The following is a 23917-nucleotide window of genomic DNA, read 5'->3' as shown; positions in this document are numbered from 1 at the left end:
ATATCAGCTGCAGGGTCTTTCTCATTCTTAGCTAAACAAAAGCCTCCTCTGAGGATGAAGCAAGCCAGCCAGAGAGAGAGGCCTGCAATTGTGTTTTCAGTGCTATAAGCTAGGATTCTCAAGAGAAAGCCTCCACTGCCTTCTCCCAGGACTCTCACCTCTGGGAATAAGAGAAGAGAACTGTACTCATTTCTCTTTTTCAGACCCCACAGTCCTGGTGCTAAAAGAACCAGATTATTTATTTTAAATCCCTATTATTCATATATTGCCCAAAGCACTTGTTGTTTAAGAAGAACACTGACTTTGTGTGAAGTTTCACAGCAAATTGCATTTAAACAATACATTTGTTTGTACACACTCTTTCATATTATTTATTGCTAGACCTAACTGGGTTTCTGAACTGACCATAATATTTCCACAGAAGTCAAGAGGAACTCCTGCAGGAAGATACAAGGTCTGACAAAAATACATAGTAATCAAAAAATTGCAACTCAAGTATATTCATCAGGGCTGGGATATAGAAAACAAGTGTTTATGAAATGCTTTTCAAGTCTATATTTGGTAATTTATTTTTTCACATGTTTTAAAGCTTACATGCGCAATGGAAAACATTAATAAACCATATAAAACATGCAATTGGACCTCACTTCTTTGCAAAGTAGAACCAACATTAACATACGTGATAGCTTTGTAGATTTTGTAAAACACATGACAATTTATAGCATCTCTAGTCACCTGCAATATTTGGCTACTTTAATGTACATGTAAAATAACATATTAAATCCCTAAAGCTGAGTTCACGCGTAGCATTTTTTTCGCGTTTCCGCGGCGGTTTTAAACAAGCGATTTTGCCGCGAAAAATAAGCATCCCATGCATTCCTATGTGATTCCGCAATGCTGTGCTAATGCTGCGTTTTCTTCCGCGGCGGAATCGCTTCGTGGAAAAAAACGCAGCATGCTCATTAATTTAGCGGAATCGTGGCGATCCCGCACCCATAGGAATGCATTGTTCTGCTTACTTTCCGCATGTGGCTGTGCACACCATGCGAGAAGCAGAACATTTGCGGATGGTACCCACGGTCTGGAGGAGAGGAGACTGTCTTCCAGGCTCTGGGTACCATATCCCTGTAAAAAATAGAATTAAAATAAAAAAATATTGTTATTCTTACCTGCCGGCATCCCGAGCAGCCTTCCCGGTCCCAGTAATCCTTTGCGAGAATGACCGCGATGGCGTCCGTTCTCGCGGTCATTCGCTTTGACGTCGGAGCGCGACGTCATCGCGAATGACCGCGAGACGTCGCAATCCCGCGAGAATGGACGCCATCGCGGTTATTCTCGCAAAGGATTACTGGGACCGGGAGCGTGGAGAGAGGCGGGAAGGCTGCGCAGGACGTCGGAAGGTGAGAATAACAATATTTTTTTTAATTATTTTTTTTACATCCTATCTTTTACTACTGATGCTGCATAGGCAGCATCAGTAGTAAAAAGTTGGTCACACTCGTCAAACACTATATTTGACGAGTGTGACCAACCGGTCAGTCAGTTCTCTAAGCGATGCTACAGATCGCTTGCAAAACGCTAGCATTCTGCAAGCTAATTACACTTGCAAAACGCTAGTTTTTCTGTGGGAAAATCGCGGGAATTTAAAATGTGATTTTCCCGCGTAATGGAATCCGGAATTCTCGCGGTAACTTCCGCGAGAGTTCCACTACGTGTGCACATAGCCTAATTATTCACTCAGCCATATGTAACCTGTAGAATGCAAGACCCTAAGAACAGGGCATTCTTTCTCTCTGTACCAATCTGTCGAGGCAAGTTTGCTCACTGTAATATAGCTATTACTTATATGCAAACCCTCTTCACATGGAATTGCTCTTTAAAAATTAATAATATCCTGTTTCTAAGTAAAGATAGAAATATATACAGCTCCCTCACTGATCCATATTGTGACAGTTCAAGAATGCATCCTTTACATGACAGCGCATTTTTATACAGAATCAGGCCTGGCAGTCAGTCACTTGATGCAGATCTGGCTTCTCTAATTGACATGTCTTTATTTAAATAAATGTATTCTTCATTAAATAAAAAATATTTATCCATTTTTTTTTTTTTATAAGAACTCTGCATTGTGTTTTATCTACTAGAAAAAGAATTTCTTCGGTAATACAAGTGTTTGCTAAACTAGACAAATCACGACAGACGGGGGGTCATTTTTAAAGCGTAGATATTCTCGAGAACTTGCAGCAGAATGTTTTATCCCGACTAGCTCCTCCACCTACTCCCCTCAGATTTCCCTATTTAAATATATTACAAAGTTTCTTTTTGTCACGTGTAGTACCGATTTATGGGAAAAAAAAACAAACACTGAAAACGACAGGTATTGCTTAAAATGTACTGATCACCAGTCTGGGGCTGTCCTTTCTATTTAATAAAGAAATGGTGATTTTTCCAAATAAAAGTTGTCAAAAGCGCTCAGAAATAACCCCAGGAAACAGCGTACTAAAGTACCCAGTAAACCTCCATCTGGGTAACTGTATATGACAGATATTGCCTTTCAATTACTCGCAGGCATGATTAAGAACGCTGAGAGCATTTGAAAAGCGTTGCAGGTTTTATACAGTTACATAGGTGGATAACGTGTAGATCTGCTTTTGCTCAATAGAAAATGATAACAAATGCAGATAAAAAAAACTAATACAATACTGATGAAGTACTGGTGCATTCGTATTTCAAGCAGTGTCCATAGACTATGACGGGTGTATTCTATCCATAAAACATATAAAAATAACAGGTGTTGTGTTTTTAAAAATTGGACTATATAAAACAATAACAAGAATAGACTCATTAATTTACATTAGCACTGTACTTTAATCTGCAAAGAATTAAAAAAAAAAAGTTGTAATTACAGATTTCTATTAAATATACCTAAAACTGGCCATACACATGAGATAGATATTGGCAGAACTTTCCTTCAGCAGACAGATACCTTTTTTTTCAACTTTTTCATATACATGAGTACTCTGATGAGAAAGATGCTGCCAGACACCTCTGACAGTGGCTGATTCCTTCTGAAAACAAAATTCCAACTGTCCAATCCTTCTCTCCACCCATCATCATTAGTAGGTGGGGAGGTGACTTTTCAAACCCTTCTCCCTGCAAGTGGCAGTTGTTTATCGACGTCAAGGCTCCTCCCTTCAGTTTTTGGAAGCCACCTGGCTTCCTCACTTTCTATTCTACGACATTCCCACTCTCATCATGGGCGAATTTAACCCCTTTACATGCTATGATGTATAGGTACGTTATAGGTTGCCTCCCCCTCTTTGGTGCGGGCTCCGATGCTGAGCCCACACCTTTTCCGGCACATGGCAGCTGATGTGATCTGCAGGAGACCCCCTGTGGTTGTCACAGCCGAACTACTAGGAGAGCCTCCCTGTGGCCGGCGTTTATAGCAAATGAGCATTTTTTGTGCAGGCAATCAGATGATTGCTCAAAGTCTCCTAAAGAGACTATTGAAGCATTTAAGAAGTAAAAAAAATTAAAAACTTAAAATATAAAAAGTTCAAATCGCCCCTCTTTTGCCTTATTCAAAATGAAACAAAAATAAATACACATTTAGTATCACCGTTTTCAGAAACGCCCGATCTATCGAAATATAAAAATTAATCCGATTGGTAAACAGCTTAAAGAGAAAAAAAAAATCAAAATACAAGAATTACGTTTTTTGTCCCTACAACATTGCAATAAAATGCAATAAAAGGCAATCAAAACATCTCATCTATCACAAAATGGTATCAATAAAAAACGCAAGCCTTCACCCTGGCCCAGATAATAAAAAAACGGCGTTTTGTTTGAGGGGTTTTTTTTTTTTTTTACAAACTTTAGATTTAGATTTTACCACTTAAATAAAAAAGAATCTATACATGTTTGGTATCTACAAACTCATGACTGAAGAATCATGTCAGGTCAGTTTTAGCATTTAGTGAATACGGTAGAAAAAAAAAAAATACAATTGTGGAATTTCACTTTTTTTTTTTGCAATTTCATTATACTTGTAGTTTATTTTCCAGTACCCTATATGGTAAAATCAATAGTGTTGTTCAAAAGTACAACTTGTTCTGCAAAAAATAAGCCCTCAAAGGGCCATATTGGCAGAAAAATAAAAAAAAATTATGGCTCTGGGAAGAAGGGGAGCAAAAAATGAAAACACAAAAACTAAAAAACCCAAGGTGGTAAAGAGGTTAACGTCCCATTGATGAATCTGTCTCCCATCTGCCTCTTATCTCCTTTGTCTAACCTTCTCACTCACTCTGCATCTCAGAGTTTACAAACTCTCCTACATGAAGGCTGAAATACTCTGGACTAAAGGCCCTTTTACATTTAGCGATGCACCAGCGATCCCGATCGGCGATCCGACCCGGTCAGGATCGCTGGTGCATCACTAAATGATCGCTAGTGAGCTTTCACATAGAAAGATCTCACGGCGATGCAGCAGCGACGCAGCGCACGATACTCACCTTTCACACACAGCGATCCTGAAGTCCTCCCGCCCGCGTCCAGCGTCGCTCGTCGTCACAGCAGGAAGCGCTCGACGAGAAATGGAGCCGCGCGATCAGCAGGGGGAGCCGGTCAGAGGTAAGTATCACACATAGCGATATCGCTATAACGTCACAAAACTAGTGACGTTTTAGCGATATTGCTAGCGATATCGCTATGTGTAAAACCCCCTTAAGATTACACATACCATAAATACCCAGCAGTTTATGGACAATCTCCTCCCACTTCTGTCCAGACTTAACATTGTCACACTACAATAATACACTGCGGAGTGCCCTAGATGAAGCAGCAACTACTACGCAGAAAGGCCTGACACGGGTACACAATGCTAACAGGTTTTCTTCAGGATTGCGCAAGGTGCACTCGGCATCAGTAGAGAAAATTACTTTTAGCAGAGGATTACATCAACCCACAGCGGCCAGTTGTTAGACTGGTTTCACATTTGCGGACGGAGGAGCTGCGGAGGGCTGCGGACTTCCTCCGTGAAGCTCCGCCCCCTGCCACACCTCCTGCGGTCAGCTCCACCTAATGGCCTCATACTTCTGCATGCGGCCTGCGTACCCGAGCGACGCGTGGAGGCGGGCGGGAGGACGTCAGGATCGCTGTGTGTGAAAGGTGAGTATCGTGTGCTGTGTCGCTGTGAGGTCTGCCTGTGTGACAGCTCACTAGCGATCATTTAGCGATGCACCAGCGATCCTGACCGGGTCGGATCGCTGGTGCATCGCTATATGTAATGGGACCTTAACTCCTCTCCTCATCCCCTTACAATCAGGGTTCCTCAGGGATCAGTTTTAAAGCCCCTTCTCTTTATACCCAGCCCCTATTGGACAATCAGTAGATTTGGGTTCCAGTATGATCTATGTGTTGACGACACCCAATTATACGCTTCTTCCCTGACATCACCCCTACCCTAATACAAAATACCAAGGATTGCTTGTCCGCTGTCTTATTATTAAACATCATCTCCTCCCTCCATCTGTAACTGAATCTCTCCAAAACTGAACTTCATGTGTTTCCTGCATCTACTAACCTAACTCTACCTGGCATTGAAATTACCTTGGAGGGTTCAACTATAATTGCTGAGCAGCATGCCGCTGCCTTGGGGTTATATTTGACACAGAACTTTCCTTTATTCGCTATAGCCAATCGCTCAAGTCACCTGCATTTTATTAAAGATATCTCCGGAATCAGACTTTTTCTCACCTTTGAAACTGCTAAAACTCAAACTTTTGCCCTTATTCATTCTCATCTGGATTACTGCATCTCTCTATTGATCGGTCTCCCTCTAACCAAACTCTCTCCTCTCCAATCTGTCCTGAATGCAGCAGCCAGTCGTATTTCTGTCCAACCGCTTCACTGATTCCTCGACCTTGTGCCAGTCATTACACTGGTTGCCCACTCGCTAAATAATACAATATAAACTTCTCTCTCACTCACAAAGCTCTCCACAGTACTGCACCGATCTATATCTCCTCCCTCGTCTCTGTCTATCACCCTACACATGCCTTCTGTTCTGCAACTGACCTAAGACTAACCATCCTTCATAATCCGAACCTCGCACCTCCGTATTCAAAACTTCTCTTGTGCTGTGCCAGTTTTCTGGAATACACTACTCTAGATGATCCGACTGATAATTAGCCCACACGTTTTTAAGAGTGCTTTAAAAACGCATCTCTTTAAACAAGCCTATAACCTCAACTCATTAACTTAACTCTTCCCTGTTCCCTCCTCCTAAATATTATTCAGAATCTCCTCCCTCCTATTCATGTCTCTACACCCTCCATGCACTCGATAACTGCACTTAAACATACTGGTTGATGACTGGATCATGCAGCTCTATATGAAAACCTCTATTATAATGGCTGGAAAAGAAATAAGCTTTTCAACCAACTGTATCTGCCTATTTCCGTGCAAATTGTAAGTTTGTAAGCAGGGCCATCACTCCTCCTGTAAATATCCAAATGTATTACCTTGTATTGAATTTATTGTTTGGATATGTCACCACTTAATTGTAAAGTGCTGCAGAATATGTTGGTGCTATATCAATAAATTATTTATTAGTCTGAGGGGGGCCCAAGTAGAAAGGCCCCCCATACACATCAGGCGGTCAGGTAGTGCCACTGACTTTCATATAAAGTGTGCATGAGCCTTAAACGGGGTATTACCATCACTAAGATCCTATCCCAATATGTAGTAGGTTTAATAATAATAATAATAATATTAGCAAATACCTCAAATTAGAAATGCAGTATAGTTCTTCAGATTCACTATGTCTCTTAGCTCATGTAGGTTATTGCAGTAGCTTCAGTACTCATGGTTATCACCACTCATTGTGACAGACAGCTCTTAGTGGTGGTAACCATGGATACCTAAGGTACTGCAATGCCTGTACATGAGGTACATTTCTAATTGAAGCTATTTTCTAATAGAATTACACCTACTACATATTGGGATAGGATATTGGAGATGGGAATACCCCTTTAAGTCAATTTCACATTCTCTTCCTTCAGCCACTGTAAACTTAGCTATTATCTTTTGTTTGTATTACTTTTCCTTGAGATTGTAAGCTTATTGAACTTTAGTGCTCTTGCATACGCCTACTGTATTTAATCGAGTATAAGCCGACCAGAGTATAAGCGGAGGCACTTAATTTTGCCACGGAAACCCGGGTAAGCTTACTGACTCAAGTATAAGCTGGGTATGCATTGTCCCCTTAACCCTGTCCTGCTAGGTGTGGCTCCCACCATCCTCTCGTGCTATGTGTGGCTCCCCCCATTGTATGCATGGCTCCCCCCCCCCCCCCAAGTCCTACTCACCCTCCTCACGCCGTTGCTGCATCTCCGTTGTCCTGGCGCCGGTAGCTCTTCCTGTGCTCAGCGGTCACGTGGTACAGCTCATTAAGGTACTAAATATGCGCTCCACGCCTATGGGAGTGGAGACGTGTGCAAATTAATTATCTTAATGAGCAGTACCATGTGACCGCTGAACACAGGAAGAGCTGCCGACGCCGGTCGGAGATGCAGCAACGGCACGAGGAGGGAGAGTATGATGTCTTCTGTTAGCCGGTGGTTGCAGCTGTCACTGTGGCACAGCCGCCGGCTCGTGCAACTGTTCCGCCGCCGGCTTTCTGGACAATGACTAGTGTATAAGCCGAGGAGGGGCATTTTCAGCACAAAAAAAAGTGTACTGAAAATCTCGGCTTATACATAAGTATATACAGTAATTTATGAAAGGAAATACACATGTAGCTGTTCCAAGCAGTTTGAGGTGTAGTTCTTTTTAAAGCTAAATATGGATCCAGCAGGAAGGAGTATACCGCAAGTCCTTTATATTCCCATTTCAATTGCAATCCACTTCTATCCATAGATCAGGAAATTTAATGTAAACTTCCACCATTCCAGCTGTTTTATATTTTCATTGCTGTTAGCATTAATTTAAATGAACACCAACAGTAAGGGCATGTTTGCAATGCATAAGCTAGATAAATCTTTTCGGACAACATATACCTGACATATGACTATCTCTTTGTGGGAAGGATTTTAAAGGGGTTGTCCGGACTATAACAATCTCAGTGCATATCTGGGCTGCAAAATGTTGACAATAAGTAATTTACCTTCTGTAGCCAGTTTGCAGGGTTTGCTACATATCATCTCTTGCTTGTAAGAAAAACGTCCAGGGGGGGGTGTGTTCTGGCATTGAAATGAGAACTGGTCGTTTCCTCCTCAAAAGTTTCACTTTCCATAGATCACTGTTCAGCGTGTGTCTGGGGGAGGAGCAGCTGCCCTCTGCACTGGGGCTGCTAGAGGGGGAGGATTTGTTACTGTGTGAGGAGGGCTAGGCTTGTTCATGTGGTCGGGGAGGGCCTGTAGCTATGCAGGGTGGGGTTGTTGCTATAGAGGGCATGTTTTTAATAGAGTAGGAGGAAACGACCAGTTCTCATTTCAATGCCAGAACACCCCCCCTTGGACGTTTTTCTTACAAGCAAGAGATCATATCTTGGAAACCGTGCAGACTGGCCACAGAAGGTAAATTACTTATTGTCAGCATTCTGCAGCCCAGATATGCACTGAGATTATGTGAAAAGCCCTGACAACCCCTTTAATCCTTGTCAGAAGATTTTTTTTCCTCTATAAATGATGTCAGCACAAAGGCACCTTTGCAGATATAATTTTGATTAAACCATTAACAATTAGAAGTATGAAAATCTATAGTGGCAATCACTACTGCCATCTACAAGCAGTAATCCTTGGATATTGACTGACTGTGTCACTGCTGCTGCCAAGCATAGACTTCCAGGAGGGCTGTGTGATGAGCAGCAAAGTATAGATTAACAATGTGTTGTCAGGACTGGAATTCACATACCTTGCCATCAGTAAAGATGATTTTTACAGAGGGATAATCAAGCTGAATAAACAAATAAGAACTTGCGTTAAGATAATTTGCTCATGTAAATGATGTCATTATTTATGATACTGACTATGCACATTAGCCAACTCTCCTTGCACAATCGTTGTCTATAGCTGGATAGGCTAACAATGTAATTTCTATGGGGGCAGTTTAACCATCCCATGATGTCTGACATCCCCTATGTTTTCCTAGAAGCGATGCTTACTGGCATTCTATTCTGCTCTACCCTTAGCCAACACCTCTGTGACTTCTATTGCCCGCTATACTCTGAACATCACTATAAGGGCGCATACTCACATGCGAGAAACTCGGACAAGTCTCGCACGTCAATGCCGCTGGCACTCCGATCAGAGCGTTCAGCTGCATGTATTTCTATGCAGCTGAATGCTCCGATCCGAATTCTGGCAGCAGTGCCGGGTATTGACGTGCGAGACTCGTCCAAGGCTCTCGCATGCGAGTATGAGCCCTAAAGATACTGACAAAGCCTTAAATACAATCGTTCTTCACAATACAGCACAATAGCGGTTTAGTTAATAGAAGGTCAATGGTTAGACAACGAGCCCAAAAGATCAGGTCACAAGAAAATTGTATCCATTATATGCAAAGCATGTAAGACATGAGACTTGTAATTTTGCATGGTCTAAATTCATCTACATGCTGTCATGGATGAACTATAAAACACTTCAGTGAGAGAATATGAATTGCATTCAAAAATTCTAGTGTTTTCAATTTGATTTAAAAGAGTGATTGAGAACCTTGACCTATCACTAGAATTAAGGAGCTGAATTACTAAACTGACTGACTTGTCTTATCAGATCTGATGTAATGTACGGGCTTTCTATTACAGTGGGTATGGAAAGTATTCAGACCCCTTTAAATTTTTCACTGTTTCATTGCAGCCATTTGGTAAATTCAAAAAAGTTCATTTTTTTCTCTTTAATGTACACTCTACACCCCCATCTTAACAAAAAAAAAATACAAATGTAGAAATTTTTGCAAATTTATTAAATAAGAAAAACTGAAATATCACATGGCCACAAGTATTCAGACCCTTTGCTCAGTATTGAGTAGAAGCACCCTTTTGAGCTAGTACAGCCATGAGTCTTCTTGGAAATGATGCAAGAAGTTTTTCACACCTGGATTTGGGTATCCTCTGTCATTCTTCCTTGCAGATCCTCTCCAGTTCCGTCAGGTTGGATGGTGAACATTGGTGGACAGCCACTCAGGTCTCTCCAGAGATGCTCAATTGGATTTTGGTCAGGGCTATGGCTGGGCCAGTCAAGAGTGGTCACAGAGTTGTTCTGAAGCCACTCCTTTGTTATTTTAGATGTGTTCTTAAGGTGATTGTCTTGTTGGAAGGTGAACCTTCGGCCAAGTCTGAGATCCAGAGCACTCTGGAAGAGGTTTTCATCCAGGATATATCTGTACTTGGCCGCATTCATATTTCCTTCATTTGAAACCAGTCGTCTTGTCCCTGCAGCTGAAAAAAAACCATAAAAAACAAAGTTTTTTTTCAGCTCACCCTTGATTAGCTCTTGATGGACTTGAGAAGCACGGAAACACGTCTCTGCCTGACTTTGAAGTAATCACTTGTGAAGAAAAAGGAAATCCATCTTCACCCAATAAAATCAAAGAAAAAATTAAATCAAAATCAATATCATAGACTAATATAAAGAACAAAAAAAAGAAAAATCACACATGAAAAATAATTTTATTTTTCCTTTTTTATTGTTTTTTTCATGTGTGATTTCTTGTTTTGTTCTTTATATTATTTGTCTATGATAATATTGATTTGATTTATCAACTCTGTTATTGTCAATATCTTGACTTTCTCTGATCCGTTCACGTGTGGTTTGTAGTCAATTACTTCTTTAACTTTCACCTGGTCTCTACCTTTATATTTCCGCTGCTGTTTGTTCATACTAAACTGAGTTTAAGAACACATGTTGTATTCGAAACGCGGTCACCACCACCCTTTCTTGAACTAGTCCAATATGTCCTAGCAGCATTTTGCTTTAAATATGGAACAAAAATAAAGTCTATGATTTTATTGGATGAGGCTGGATTTCCTTTTTCTTCACGGCTGAAAAACACCCCCAATAGTATTATAATGCCACCACCATGTTTCACTGTTGGGATTGTATTGGGCAGGTGATGAGCAGTGACTGGTTCTCTCCACACATACCGCTTAGAATTATCACCATCTTCATCTCATCAAACCAGAGAATCTTATTTCTCATAGTCTGGGAGTCCTTCATGTGTTTTTTTTTTTTTAGCAAACTCTATGCAAACTTTCAAATGTCTTGCACTGAGGAGAGGTTTCCGTCGGGCCACTCTGCCATAAAGGCCCGACTGGTGGAGGGCTGCAGTGACAGTTGGCTTTGTGGAACTTTCTCCCATCTCCCTACTGCATATGTGGAGCTCAGTCACAGTGATCTTGGGGTTCTTCTTTACCTCTCTCATCAAGGCTCTTCTCTCACAATTGCTCAGTTTGACTGGACAGCCAGGTCTAGGAAGACTTTTGATGGTCCCAAGCTTCTTCCATTTAAGGATTATGGAGGCCACTGTGCTCTTAGGAACCTTGAGTACTGCAGAAATTCTTTTGTAACCTTGGCCAGATCTGTGCCTTGCCACAATTCTGTCTCTGAGCTCATTGGCTAGTTCGTTTGACCTCATGATTCTCATTTGGTCTAACATGCAGTGTGAGCTGTGAGGTCATATAGACAGATGTGTGCCTTTACAAATCAAGTCCTATCAGTTTAACTAAACACAGCTGGACTCCAATGAAGGAGTAGAACCATCTCAAGGAGGATCACAAGGAAATGGACAGCATGTGACCTAAATATGTGTCTGAGCAAAAGTTCTAAATACTTATGACCATGTGGTATTTCAGTTTTTCTTTTTTTAATAAATTTTCAACCATGTCTACATTTCTGGGTTTTTTTCAGTCAAGATGGGGTGAAGAGTGTACTTTAATGACAAAAAAAATGACCTTTTTTGAATTTACCAAATGGCTGCAATGGAAAAATGCAGTAAAAAATTTAAAGGGGTCTAAATACTTTCTGTACTCACTGTATTCCATTCATTTTACCATTCATTCATAAAAAGGAAACAGATTGATTGCATTACTTACAGCCTCATGTGATTATCACCTACATTTATGTGATTGCTGGGATGGTCGAATGTGGAGAGGGCTAAGGAGCTAACAGCCATGGCAGAAATTTTAACTAAGCACAAATTTTAAACATTTATGGTAAATGATGCTGTCAATCTCTGAAAGTGGCATTTAAAGGGAACATGTCACTATAAAAAAAAAAAAAACTATTGATCTGCAAATATGGGATTAATCTGCAGGTTAATAGCGTTATTAACCTGCCCGGCGCCCACACTCAGCCAAACGCTGCAGGGAGAAAATGAACTTTATTACCCCGGCAGCGATTGGCTTCCAGTCACGGGGGTGGCGCTGGTGCGGGTTCAATCACTGCTCTGAGTATACAGAGTGGCAGCTGTAACCATACCCCCAGCAGTGACTGACACTGGCTCTGCATTAGGGACAGCTGTTACAGCCGCCACTCTGTAAACTCAGTGCGGTGACAGAACCCGCATCGGTGCTGCCCCAGTGACTGGAAGCTGAAAGCTGCTAAAGGAATAAAGTTCATTTTGTCCCAACAGCATTCGGTTTAGTGAGGGCAATTTAATAACGTTATTAGCCTGCAGATTAACTCCATATTTGCAGGGTAATAGCATTTTTTCTGGTGACAGGTTCCCTTTAAATGAAACATGCAGTGCATTTAAAGCTTGTCAGCTCCCATTGGCACCCCGTGACGTGATTGCAGGATGCCACTAAGCAACCATGGCAGCAAGGGAAGGTCACTTATGACTGAAAGCTTGCAGCTCCCTGGTGAAATAAACTTAATTTTCTACAGGAGCAACACTTTCAGTTTAGTGGCCACTGGCCAGACATCTTTTTAATGCTATATACCTGCAGTTTAACGCTACATCTGCAAGTAAATAGAAATATTCAACATGACAGGTTCCCTTTAGCATGTGAATGCAGGCTTAGGCTGGAATCAAACATGCCATTTTGTGGCATGCTTTCATGTAATCGCCACGGACATATTTGTATATGTGAAAACTGGCAGAAAAAAGGTCACTTAACGTGGACACATCAACCAACGTCTCCAGAAATCAAAATGGCATACTGGATATGTTTAGTAACGCTAATGATCAATATCTCTGATTTACCAAGCATGCTGGATTGTAAGAAAGATGAGCTACCCTAAAAATAGGGGCTGTACATGAAACATTAGTTGATACAAAGCTTTTCACAAAACTTAAAAAGGGAGCCCGTCAGCCGTTTTGGCCGATATAAGATGCAGCAATCACCTTTCAGGGCTTATCTACAGCATTCCACAACGCTGTATATAAGCCCCCAACCCGACTTGGAAGAACTGAAAAATAACTTTTATTATACTTACCCGCAGGGCAGTCCAGTCCAATGGGTGACGCTGCTCTTGGTCTGGCGCCTCCCATCTTCTTATGATCGCCGCCCTTCGGCTTGTTTCTTGTGGATGACACGACCCTGCATCATCCACACAGGCTCCCCGGCATCGCGCTCCAACGCAGGTGTACTTATCTGCCCTGTTAAGAGCAGAGCAAAGTACTGCAGTGTGCAGTTGCTGAGGCACACTGCAGTACCTTGCTCTGCCCTCAACAGGGCAGAGCAAAATACGCCTGCACAGGAGCGCAATTCTGGGGAGCCTGTGTGGATGATGCAGGGCCACGTCATCCACAAGAAGTAGGAGGGCAGCATCGCAAGAAAATGGGAGGCGCTGGAACAAGGCCAGCGACACCCATCAGACCAGACCACCCCGCAGGCCGTATAATAACGATTATTTTTCAGTTCTTACAGGTCGGGTTATGGGCTTATATACTGCATTCTATAACGCTGTATATAAGCCCTGAAAGGTGATGGCCGCATCTTATATCGGCCAAAACTGCTGACAGGTGCACTTTAAAACTACCAAACTGCTGTGAAGCTGGCCCTCCACTACATTGTTATCAAGCTTAGTGTGATTATGCAAAGTTCATATTGGACAGAATCATAATAGTTGAGAAGTAGATAGTTTAACAAATCTCATCCAAATGCTTCAGAATTTTTCCACAAAGTAACTGACCAGTGGTGAGAATTTGACCACAGCATGTCAATTTTTGTTAAGCAAGGATTTGTTGATTTTTCCCCACATACTTCAATAAGGAAATACGGTTAATAATAATGCATTTTCCCTGCAAACTCCACAGACTCAATTGTATAAAATAAAATAATTATACACATCTTACCAATATTCTACTGCACTTGTGCCTACATCTCCCCCTTCCCCGGTAAGTTAAATGGCATCTGTCAGTAGGATGAACCCTTCTAAGATGTCTATATGGGCATGTAATGTAGGTCATACGGTAGGAATCTGAATAAAATGAGACCTTGATATCCGATCCAATGTCTTATTCCAGAGAAATCCAAATGTTTTCTTATATGTAAATGAGCTGTTCAAGGCTATGGGCCAGACACTCATTTGCAGAGATCGTTTTCAGGCTATGTGCACACGTGTTGAATTCCCGTGGATTTTATGCATTTTTTCACAGTGAAAACGCATAAAATAAGCAACCCATTGAGTTCAATGGCATTCCTCTCATGCTGTGCTAATGCTGCGCATTTTCCGAGGGGGAATCGCATCGCGGAAAAATACCCAGCATGCTCATTCTTTTTGCGGAATCGCAGGAATTCCGCACACATAGGAATGCATTGTTCCAATTACTTTCCACATGTGGCTATGCCCAACATGCGCAAAGTAAGCGGAAAATGTGCAGATGGTAGCCAGGGTCTGGAGGAGAGGAGACTGAGGAGTTTTTCTTTGGACTGAGTGGTAAACAGAAAAATATCAGGGACAAGTCCAATTTTGATCTGAGGGTTGGATCAAAATCAACAATGCAAGTATATAGGTTCGTGAAAACAAATCGGACATCACTCAGATGACACCCAAGTGTGGTTCGATTTTCATGGACTGACAGGAAGGAGAAGGTGGAGAAACATTTTTTTTTTCTCTCCATGTACAAGAAAAAACGATGCCACTCTGATCAAACTCTGATCAGAATAATCGATCTGTTTACGTGTGGAGAAAATCGGTCGTGTGAGCATACCCTTACACACACTGCCATTACAGTCTTTACATTACAAAGTCGTGTTGACAGATTCTCTTTAAAGATGTTGTCTCATCTTCAGTACGAGCGCACCACTTCCCAAGCTTCCTGCTTAAGTGATAGTTGAGACCAGCAGAATCGAGCCCCTGGCCCAAACTGTGAGCTCTCCGATGCTGGTATAGGAGGCAGCTTTTTCATTGAAGCATCGGAGGAGCGCGAGGGCACTGAAGCTTACTGGGAATATGCGCTAATAGAGCACTCCAGCAATCCGGACAGCTTCAGAGCAGCACATACAAGCTCTATTGGAAAGAGCTCAAAAGCAACGTAGTAGCTAATCTGTGACATATGAAACAAACAGTAAACAATGAAATTAAATGGTGCTTGATATTGGAAAGGATATGTAATAACAGGTAAATTACACAGGTGGTTATTTTTATAAGTAGCTTGCAATTTTACCCATGACCAAACATGACATTCAGCCTTTAAATAACATTCCATCAGCAAAAACAGTAACAATAAGACAGAAAAATGACAAAAAAGCACGTAGTGAATCAGGTCTTTAAAGAGTATGTTCCCCCCCCCGAACTCGACCTCGAGTTACTAAGTGACAATTTACTAATCCACCAATGTGTGGATCCCAGTCTGATTTTTGCTTTCATTTCTTATGATGCTAATGTACAGATGTTGTGCGGCCTCACATCATGTACAGAGGATAACAAAGGAGCTTATATTTCCAATATACACACACATTAGCATCTATGACTGTAACATGTTCACAGACGTGCTGGTTGTCTGGTACGGCCATGTTTATAGGGAGTTTTTTTCTTAGGCTTTCAAAAATTAGTTCAAGCAAAGCTCAATTCAGGAAATGCTCCTTTTTAAGGAGCTCTCATTTTCCTGAAAAGCTTTGTTTTCCCATCAAGAATTTTTCAAAACTTCAGGAAAAAAACATCCATCCATTGTGAACATCAAATTAGATTTCCCATAGGAAGGAATAGGAATAGTCTTTGGATATTGAACATATTGTATATTTTAGGAAAGTCTGGAACCCGCCTGAAAAAAGGGCAAACAAAATGCCCAAAAGAATGTACACATGTACTTCTATGTAAAAACGATTGTTCATATGTTCAGTATTTTGAGCATCTTTTAACCATCTCAGGTTTTTAAAGAGGACATGGGGTTAAAAGAAGAGAGCGGTTCATTCTTTAGGCGTTTTCTGCTCAGAAGACACTCTGTACTTTATAATAAGTCAAGGGGAAAACTAAAAAAAACAAAACTCGGGCATCTTTTTGAGTGTTGTTTGCATTTTTGCTTTAAAAGTCACTAGAGGGGTCTTAATTGTTGAATGAGCTTAAAAAAAAAAAAAATGCTTCACCAACACACGGGTGGTAAACACTGAGAAAGCGCTCAGGAAACAATAAAAAAAGGATGCCATGTCCTCTGGAAAGTACGCCAGACTTTGCCACGCTGAATATCACCTCAGATAGCCACAATGGGCACCGCCGCACTCACTCCTCATACTGGGTACCGCAGCACTCACTTTACCACACCGGGCACGGCCAGACTTTACCACACCGGGCACGGCCAGACTTTACCACTGCTGCACTCGCTTTGCCACACTGGGCACCGCCAGACTTTACCACACTGGGCACCGCCAGACTTTACCACCGCTGCACTCGCTTTGCCACACTGGGCACCGCCAGACTTTACCACACTGGGCACCGCCAGACTTTACCACCGCTGCACTCGCTTTGCCACACTGGGCACCGCCAGACTTTACCACACTGGGCACTCGCTTTGCCACACTGGGCACCGTCAGACTTTACCACCGCTGCACTTGCTTTGCCACACTGGGCACCGCCAGACTTTACCACACTGGGCACTCGCTTTGCCACACTGGGCACCGCCAGACTTTACCACACTGGGCACTCGCTTTGCCACACTGGGCACCGCCAGACTTTACCACCGCTGCACTCGCTTTGCCACACTGGGCACCGCCAGACTTTACCACACTGGGCACCCGCTTTGCCACACTGGGCACCATCAGACTTTACCACCGCTGCACTCACTTCACCACACTGGGCACCGCCAGTATACAGCCCTATATACCACTGCCTGACCTGTGATGTTTTATCACTCGTGTAATCCCCTCAGCACACACCTAATCACACACATTCACTACTGAACCCACGGAGGAGCCTGTGAGGCGATCCCAGCGCCCCCCACTCTCTACACAAGAGGCATTCCCCTCACACAAGCCGCACGGTTGTCTATGGGTGCTGCGAATCCTACACTTGATTCCCCTCCCCCGCTCTCGCAAGCAGTGAGCCCTCGGAGGGCGCCCCCTCTCTCGCCTCACAAACACTGCCCCCCATGTCACTGTACCGGCAGTGGCCAGGCTCCGGTAGCACAGACATAAAAGCGGTTACTTAACTGCTCGGTGGCGGTTCCGGGCGGTCTCTATGGGGACGAGCTGACAGAAAAAGCACGGAAGGGATACATCCGCGCGATACGAGGCTAACTAAACGAATTACTCCGCGGCACCAGCCTCAGAAAGAAGTCCCAAGCTCAGTTCTTGATTGTTCGAGGAGACGGAGGAGGAGGGACCGGGAATCACAGTGTTATCAGGCGGAGGAGGGCAGAGGCAGCTGCACGTACCTCTCCCTGTGGTCTGGGCACCACATGGCACAAGTGAGGAGAAGAAAATAGTTCTGTAGTCCCCACTTCTCATATAACGGTGATTGTCTGCAGCATGTCCATAGACTGGCGCCCGTCCGAGAGGCTGCAGCCTGCCAGATGTTGTGTCAGCCAGTCGCCGTCTCCCGTGCCAGGGTGTGACAGGTGCACGGTGTGTGGAGAGGCTCGTTCGCGCCATCCTGGGATGTGGCAGCCTTCCCTGTACCTCTGGAGCTGGTGACGTCCATGTGAAGGTAAGTGGCTCCAGAAGAGACAAGAAATCGGGTCCTCTGCCCACACACAAGCCCCCTGACCAGCACTAGAAACCCCCCGTGACCTGGCTCGGCTGCCTTGTCCTGTGATATTATTCACACTTAGGGCTGCGTTCACACAACCGAGTTTTTGGCCCGAGAGCTGTCCATGGAAATGCCTCCCTCACCCGGCAGCCCTGGGACCCACGTTATTCAGTTGGGCTGCCCTGATGCGCGATCTTTTCCATGGACCGAACATCCACATGGAGCGCGCCGGGATGAGGTTCCCCCATTCAGGTCTATGGGTCCCCAAAAACTGTGTCCCGTCCGGATCAGCCGTACAGCGTTCTGGATACATTGCCATTATTAAGCTAGGAAACCGTTTTTCGCCTTGTAAACTTTATTCGGCGCTGACGTATAAACTGAATTTTATTCGGATGCCATGCGGCTTCCACTTAAATGACAACGCAGATTAAAAATTGTCTGGCTTTTTTCTGGAATAAAATCGGACGACTGGTTATATGCTCGTGTGAATTTGGCTTTATTCATGTGTTTGTGCGTGTTCTTGTTGCAGAAAAGCAGCTGAAAATAATTAAAGGTGTTGTCTGGGACTATACTGTGTTCCAAATTATTATGCCAAAAATATTTCCTCATATTTTCTCTAAATTACCTATATGAATTGCAGTCATTGTTGTTTTCCAGTCATCTAATATTCTAGTATAATTGCAATGTTTTTGAATAAACTGCCTATGAAAACAGTATATTTTTAAAAATAAGAAACACTCAAAATGCATGTTCCAAATTATTATGCACAGTAGAGTTTTCAACCTTTTTATTTTGAACAAAAAAATGGTAAATTGTGAAATTATAAGCATTATCAGCATATTACAAAATGAAGTCAAAACGTTATTCTAGGTGATGTTACATTTGCACATAGGACCCCTTGTTGGAAAGAAGCTTCTGAACTCTCTCGTCCATTGAATTTGTCAGTTTTTGGATGGTTTGTGCTTCAGTTGTTTTGCATGTGGACAGAATACCCTCCCAGAGCTGTTGCTTAGATGTGAACTGCCTCCCGCCATCATAGACACTCCTTTGGATGATGCTCCAGAGGTTCTCAATGGGGTTGAGGCAGTGGCGTAGCAACTGTTTGTGGCGCCCGGGGCGGTCGAAAAATTTGCCGCCCCTTTGGTCGTTGATAATTCGGAAGCATCCGAAGAGCCCACACTACACTCAAAGATCTAATTTTTAGTCTGCTACTAACTCTGCTATTATTTCTAAATTTCTAGACTTTCAACTTCTTGCAGTTCTCTATATGTATGTATTAGCTTGATGATGCTGGATGAAGACCTAATGGCTTTTTTTAATACTAATTTTTAATAATGTGACAGAAAAAAAAACAAAGTACAAATTATTTTGGCGGACAGGGGGCGGACACTGACAGCTTGGGGTCCCTGTGCAAGAAATGTGTCCGGGCCCCCCTCCTTTTATGGCGTCAAAGCTACGTGTGTGTGTATATATACATATATATATAGATTATTGATGTTATATAGCCACATACAGGTATATATTACATAGTCTCCTTTATTATGTATATCCCAATCCCCCACACCCCTCATTGTCCTCCTCCCCTCGCATCCCATTATTGTCCTCTCCCCCACCTCCATCATTTTCTTCTCCACCACTATCTTTGCTTTCTCCCCCACCACTCCCATCATTGCCCATTCCACCACCTCCATCATTTCCTCCTCCTCCACCACCCCCATTTATTGCCCTTTCCACCACCACCATCATTGCATTCTCACCCACAACCCCATCATTGCCCTCTCGACCATCACCCCATCATTGTCTTCTCCCCATCACTGCCTTCTCCATCACCCCATCACTGCCTTCTCCCCATCACTCCCATCATTGCCTGCTCCATCACCCCATCACCCCCATCATTGCCTGCTCCATCACCCCCATCATTGCCTGCTCCATCACCCCCATCATTGCCTGCTCCATCACGCCATCACCCCCATCACTGCCTTCTCCATCACCCCCATCACTGCCTTCTCCATCACCCCCATCACTGCCTGCTCCATCACCCCCATCACTGCCTGCTCCATCACCCCCATCACTGCCTGCTCCATCACCCCCATCACTGCCTGCTCATCACCCCCATCACTGCCTGCTCCATCACCCCCATCACTCCCATCATTGCTCCATCACCCCATCACTGTCTGCTCCATCACTCCCATAATTGTCTGCTCCATCACCCCATCATTGCCTGCTCCATCACCCCCATCACTCCCCTCACTGCCTGCTCCATCACCCCATCACTGCCTGCTCCATCACCCCATCACTGCCTGCTCCATCACCCCATCACTGCCTGCTCCATCACCCCCATCACTGCCTGCTCCATCACCCCCATCACTGCCTGCTCCATCACCCCCATCACTGCCTGCTCCATCACCCCCATCACTGCCTGCCCCATCACCCCCATCACTGTCTGCCCCATCACCCCCATCACTGTCTGCCCCATCACCCCCATCACTGTCTGCCCCATCACCCCCATCACTGCCTGCCCCATCACCCCCATCACTGCCTGCCCCATCACCCCCATCACTGCCTGCCCCATCACCCCCATCACTGCCTGCCCCATCACTGCCTGCTCCATCACCCCCATCACTGCCTGCTCCATCACCCCCATCACTGCCTGCTCCATCACCCCCATCACTGCCTGCTCCATCACCCCCATCACTGCCTGCTCCATCACCCCCATCACTGCCTGCTCCATCACCCCCATCACTGCCTTCTAGACCATCACTGCCTGCTCCATCATACACACAGACATACACACAGACATACACACACAGAGACATACATACATACATACATACATACATACACACAAGACACCACCTCTCTCCTCTCACCTGTCCGCAGCATCGCCAGCGCTTCCTCCCTCACACAGCAGCGGCCGCTGAATGATGACGTCATTCAGCGGCGCTCCTCTGTGTGAAACAGGAAGCGCGGCCTCCGGGCAGGAAGCAGGACGGACCCTTGCCGCTCTGTTCCTGCTATTCACTCTTGCAGGCAGCGGAGCTGCCGTGATCGCATCGCTCCCTGCCCGCCGCTGCACTGCACTGCAGGGTGGAATTGCTGCTGCCGCGCCGCCCCCACACACATGCCGCCTGGGGCGGACCGCCCCCCCCCCCACGCTACGCCAGTGGGTTGAGGTCAGGGGAAGATGGTGGCCACACCATAAGTTTGTCCTCTTTTATGCCTATAGTAGCCAGAGATGCAGATGTGTTATTTGCAGCATGAGACGGTGCATTATCATGCATGAAAATGATCTTGCTGCGGAAAGCACGGTTCTTCCTCTTGAACCATGGCAGGAAGTGCTGTTTTAGAAACTCCACATAGATTATGGAGTTCATCTTTACCCCTTCAGGGATCCTAAAGGGGCCGACAATCTCTCTCCCCATGATTCCAGCCCAAAACATTACTCCACCTCCTCCTTGTTGACGCCTTAGCTGTGTTTTCATGTAGTGTCCATCAACCAGCCATCCTCCACTCCATCCATCTGGACCATCGAGCGTTGCACGGCACTCATCGGTGAACAAAACAGTTTGGAAGTCAGTCTCGTGTATCGTTTGGCCCACTGGAGCCGTTTCTGCTTGTGTGCAGTGGATAGAGGTGGTCGACAGGATGGCTTACGCACAGCTGCAAACCTCTGAAGGACCCTGTATCTTGTTGTTCGGGGGACGTTGGAGACACCAGCAGCTTCAAAAACTTGTCTGCTGCTATGACAAGGCATTTTTGCAGCTGCGCTTTTAACCTGACGCAATTGCCTGTTGGAAAGAGTCCTCAATTTTTCCATATCAGCACGCACACGTGTGTGCTGGGAATCAGCTACATACTTCTTGATTGTGCGATGATCACGATGGAGTGTCTTGGCAATGTTGATTGTAGTCATGCCTTGACCTAAATACTCCACAATTTGTTGCTTCTCAGCAGCCGACACATCCTTTTTCTTTCCCATTTTGGCAAAAAATGTAGGCTGCTTAATAATGTGGAACAGCCTTCTTAAGTAGTCTTGCCTTTATTTGGACACACCTGCCAAACTAATTTGCACAGGTATCTGCAATTGCTTTCAGTGATATAAAGAGCCCTGACACACATCACCATCAATGAGTTTAAATGACAAACAAAAAAATTCTAAACTTATCACTCCTAAACTCTTTTTGCATAATAATTTGGAACACAGTTTATTGTTCGCCCATTCTTAAGGCCCTTTTACATTTAGCCGATGCACCAGCGATCCGACCCGGTCAGGATCGCTGGTGCATCGCTAAATGATCGCTAGTGAGCTTTCATACAGAAAGGTCTCACAGCGATGCAGCAGCGACGCAGCGGACGATACTTACCTTTCACACACAGCGATCCTGACGTCCTCCCGCCCGCGTCCACGCATCGCTTGTCTCACACAGCAGGAAGCAGACGACGAGAAATAGAGCCGCCCAATCTCGCGCGATCAGCGATGGACAGCGGGGGAGCCGGTCGGAGGTAAGTATCACATAACGTCACAAAACCAGTGACGTTTTAGCGATATTGCTAGCGATATCGCTATGTGTAAAACCCCCTTTAGGAAAGGTCATGAATATCTGCTCAGTGGGGATGCGACACCCAGCACCCGCGCCAATCAGCTGTGCCCAATGGTGGTGGGCAGGAGAGCTCCATTGCAGAGCTGCACAGTTTTGTCAGCCGTATAGTGGCGGCAATCCTGTAAAGCAAATCCGTCTCCTATTGCGGCTAATCTGCAGTCAACGGAGCTGTGCTGCTCTACAACGGAGTTCTAACACCCGCCGCTGGCATTGGGAACAGCTGATGAGCAGGGTTACCAGGTCGCACCCCCATTAATCCGATATTGATGATTTATTCTAAGGAATAGGCCATTAACGTAAAAGTTCAGCACAACCCCGTGTAATAGTACAATATCAGGCCATTGACTTAAGCTGCAGATTTAGCATCCCCTTAAAGTGAATCTGCACCCATTAAAATAATAACGCTTATACTTCTCTCCAGTGCTGACACGGCTCCATCGGTGTCAGCACTGACTCACAAGACATTGTCACGCCATCCCTGCTGCCAGTCATCAGCCGCTTCTCTCTCCTCTCTTACATATCACATGCATCTGGAGGAAGTGAGGGAGCAGCAGCTCTCGCTTCCTGTGGATGTAAAGGTGCTGTCACACTTAGCGATGCACCAGCGATCCCGACCAGCGATATGACGCGGTCAGGATCGCTGGTGCATCGCTAAGTGGTCGCTAGTGAGCTGCCACACAGGCAGATCTCACCAGCGACATCGCAGAGGACGGGGGTCGCTACTTACCTGTCAGACGCGGCGATCCTGACGTCCTCCCGCCCGCGTCCACGCTCATCTCTCCACAGGAAGCCCAGCAGGAAGCTGACGACGAGAAACGGTCCAGGACGTTCTCGTGCGATCAGCAGTGGGGGAGCGGGTCAGCGGTAAGTATCAGACATAGCGATGTCGCTAGCAATATCGCTATAACGTCACAAAACCTGTGACGTTATAGCGATATTGCTAGCGATATCGCGTAGTGTGACAGGCCCTTAAGTGAAGTGGCCACTGATTAGCTGCAGGGATCGCATGACATAAAAATGTCAAAAATGCGAGCCTCGGGAGAGCCAGTGCTGACACCGCTAGGATTGTGTGTCAGCAACGAAGGTGAATATAAGCGTTAGGCCAGGGTCTCACACTTGCGAGAAACTTGCATGTATTGCCTGTATTTCTATGCAGCTGAGCGCTCCAGTTCGAGTGCCGGTGGC

At 44.6% G+C, this 23917-nt stretch overlaps 1 protein-coding gene and 1 long non-coding RNA gene across 10 annotated transcripts in view; one reads left to right on the top strand and one right to left on the bottom strand.

Moving 5' to 3' along the window:
- Window positions 1-17728, bottom strand: part of FBRSL1 (fibrosin like 1) — an 830184-nt gene extending 812456 nt beyond the window's left edge. For all 9 annotated transcript variants that reach the window (XM_073559016.1, XM_073559012.1, XM_073559019.1 and 6 more), the window contains exon 1: window positions 17594-17728. The gene's annotated coding sequence lies outside the window, so the exon portion shown is untranslated. The remainder of the gene's footprint in view (window positions 1-17593) is intronic.
- Window positions 17729-17763: 35 nt separating this feature from the next.
- Window positions 17764-23917, top strand: part of LOC141069463 (uncharacterized) — a 30055-nt gene continuing 23901 nt past the window's right edge. The window contains exon 1 of the long non-coding RNA XR_012226579.1: window positions 17764-18089. This is a non-coding gene — a long non-coding RNA (uncharacterized lncRNA). The remainder of the gene's footprint in view (window positions 18090-23917) is intronic.

This window comes from Dendrobates tinctorius, unplaced genomic scaffold (genome assembly GCF_039654945.1).
Source record: "Dendrobates tinctorius isolate UK_male_01 unplaced genomic scaffold, ASM3965494v1 ptg000265l, whole genome shotgun sequence".
Classification (NCBI taxonomy): domain Eukaryota; kingdom Metazoa; phylum Chordata; class Amphibia; order Anura; family Dendrobatidae; genus Dendrobates; species Dendrobates tinctorius.
Note: the sequence above shows the minus strand (reverse complement) of the source record. Positions and strands in the feature narration are given on the sequence as shown.